The sequence below is a fragment of the Pongo pygmaeus genome, chromosome 9 (genome assembly GCF_028885625.2).
Source record: "Pongo pygmaeus isolate AG05252 chromosome 9, NHGRI_mPonPyg2-v2.0_pri, whole genome shotgun sequence".
Lineage (NCBI taxonomy): Eukaryota > Metazoa > Chordata > Mammalia > Primates > Hominidae > Pongo > Pongo pygmaeus.
In genome coordinates this window covers 84,031,058-84,034,463 of record NC_072382.2, presented here as the reverse complement: position 1 = coordinate 84,034,463, position 3,406 = coordinate 84,031,058, and positions in this window count along the sequence as shown.

Sequence of the window (3,406 nt, the reverse complement as noted above, 5' to 3'; positions counted from 1 at the left end):
CTGGCTCATCATACAACTTCATCCAGAAATATTCCAGTGTGTATCATTAAAGGACAAGAGTTTTAAAAACAACCATAATATCATTATTGTATCTGAAAAGTTTTAAATATATCTTTGATATCCTCAAGCATGGATTCTGTGTTTTTTTAAAAAAGATAGAATCTATAGGTCTATTTTTTTTTTTTAAGAGACAGGATGTCTCTCTGTTGCCCAGGCTGGAGTGCAGTGGCACAATCACAGCTCACTGCAGGCCTGAACTCTTATGCTCAAGCAATTCTGCTACCTCAGCCTCCCAAAGTGCTGGAATTACAGACCTGAGCTACTGTGCCAGGTCTGGGTTTATTTTTTTTTGTAAGATAATGCTAATAATTTGGACACTGACAGCTGTTTTACTAATCAATGGGCCATTAAGAGCAGAATTATTTGGCTTTAGAAAATTGTGCAAGGCAAAAACAAAAACAAACACCCAACCATGTGGTGGTTGGGCACAGTGGCACATGCCTGTAATCTCAGCATTTTGGGAGGCCGAGGCAGGCAGATCGCTTGAGCCCAGGAGTTCAAAACCAGCCTGTGTAACATGGTGAAACAACATTTCTAAAAAAAAAAAAAAAAAAGCCTGGCATGGTAGTGTGTGCCTGTTGCCCCAGCTACTCAAGAGGCTGTGGTGGGAGGATCACTTGAGCCCAGGAAGTCGAGGCTGCAGTGAGCTGTGGTTGCACTACTGCACTCCATCCTGGGCAATGAGTGAGACTGTCTCAAAAACAACAACAAAAAAACACATGGTGAGGGCTGGGCATGGTGGCTTGAGCCTATAATCCCAGTACTTTGGGAGGCTGAGGCGGGAGGGTCACTTAAGACCAAGAGTTCAAGACCAGAAGACCAGACTGGGCTACATAGCGGGGCCCCATCTCTACAAAAAAAAAAAAAAAAACCCACAACTTTTTAATTAACCAGGTGTGGCAGCATGTGCCTGTAGTCCCAGCTACTTGGGAGGCTGAGGTAGGAGGATCACTTGAGCCCAGAAGTTTGTACCTGTAGTGAGCTACGATTGTGCTACTGTACTTCAGCCTGGGCAACAGAGCAAGATCCTATCTCAAGAACAAAATGTGGTAAAATACTGACATATGTGGCATACTGGTTAGGATTATTTGGCTATATATAATTTTTGAAATCTGAGACAACAAAATAAGATTTTTGTTTGTTTGCTTGTTTTTTGTCATCATGTGAAAGTCTAGAGGTTGGTAGCCTGGGACTAGTATTGTGGTTTCATGATATTGTCCACGCAACATTTCCATTTTTATCTCTCTGGCCAGGACTTGGCCTGCAAGGGAGCATGGAAAATATATTCTTTCAATAGGGAATAATGCTACCCTGAGTAAAATAGGTGTTTTGTTACAGAGAAGGAAGCAGAGAATGACTATTTGAGTAGGCAGTTGACAATTTTTGCCTTAACATTTGTGGGAAGAACATGGTTTTATAGACAAAAGACTGAATTCTAATTCTACCATATACTGATTGTGACCTTGAACAAGTTATTTGGCCTCTGTGCCTCAGTTTTTTCTTGTGTAAGATTGAGCTAATACAATACCACTGACCATGCAGTGTTCAGAGGATTAAATGAAATGATACAGGGCATTCCCAGGTGTTTGCAGTGGAAGTGGGAAACCTGTAGGGTATGGTCCAGCTGTGCTGCACAGAGGCAAGCAGGACCAGGGAACAGTTCTGAAGTAAATTCTTACTTAAACTTCGGCTACCCATTCAAATTGATATTTAAAATGAGAGAACTTCTGCCCAGCCACTGAGTGTCAATATTTGTACATGCAAAATCATCTTTAGGGGTGGGCAAGAAGGCTGACTAGATACAGCTAATTGGAACAGCTCCCACCGAGGGACTGAGATGACTGGCATGCTCCTAATAGATCTTCAGAGGGAAGGCACCAAGAGTGAACAGAGGGAAGACCCAGAAGCTGAGCTGAAGGAGGAGAAAGCTGGGAACCCTGCATGGTCTACTGTGCATTGGAACTTGTTCCTGGCCCACAATGGCTCCAGAGGAATAGGCGAGTTGAACTGACAAGGAGCAACTCACCCTCACCACAGGCCTCTGGAACCCTGGCAGGAGGAGACCCCTCAACCACCATGGATACTTGAGTTGGCAAATGCAAAATAATTGAAATCATAACAATCTCTCAGACCACAGCACAATCAAAGTAGAAACCAAGACTAAGAAATTTACTCAAAACCATCCAATTACATGAAAACTGAATAACCTACTCCTGAATGACTTTTGGGTAAATAACAAAATTAAGGCAGAAATCAGGAAGTTCTTTGAAGCTAATGAGAACAAAGATACAACATACCAGAATCCCTGGGACACTGGGACACGCAGTGTTAAAAGGGAAATTTATAGCACTAAATGCCCACATCAAAAACTTAGAAAGATCTTAAGTTAACAACCTAACATCACAACTAAAAGAATTCGAGAACCAAGAACAAAGCTAACAGAAGAAAAGAAATAACCAATATCAGAGCTGAATTGAAGGAGATTGAGACTTAAAAAAATCATTCAAAAGATCAATGAATCCAGTAGATTTTTTTTGAAAAAAAAAAAAAAAATAGACCACTAACTAGACTAATAAAGAATAAAAGAGAGAAGATTCAACTAAACACAATTGGAAATAACAAGGGGGATATTACCACTGACCCCACAGAAATACAAACAATCATCAGAGAATATTATGAATACCTTTATGCACATAAACTAGAAAATCTAGAAGAAATGAGTAAACTCCTGAACACATACACCCTCCCAAGACTGAACCAGGAAGAAATTGAATTCCCGAACAGACCAATAATGAGCTCTGAAATTGAGTCAGTAATAAATTGCCTACCAACCAAAAAAACCCCAGGACCAGATAGATTCACAGCTGAAATCTACCAGATGTACAAAGAAGAGCTAGTACCATTCCTGCTGAAACTACTCCAAAAATTGAGAAGGGACTCCTCTTTAACTCATTCTACAAGGCCAGCATCATCCTGACACCAAAACCTGGCAGAGACACAACAACAAAAAGGAAAGCTTCAGGCCAATATCCTTGATGAACATCGATGCAAAAGTCCTCAATAAAATACTGGTAAATTGAATCCAGCAGCACACCAAAAAGCTTATCCACAACGATCCAGTAGGCTTTATCCCTGGATGCAAGTTTAGTTTAACATACACGAATTAATAAATATGATTCATCATATAAACAGAAGTAAAGACAAAAGCCGCATGATTATCTCAATAAACTAGGTATCCAAGGAACATTCCTCAAAATAATAAATGCCATCTATGAAAAACCCACAGCCAATATCATACTGAATGGGCAAAAACTGGAAGCATTCCCCTTGAAAACTGGCACAAGAC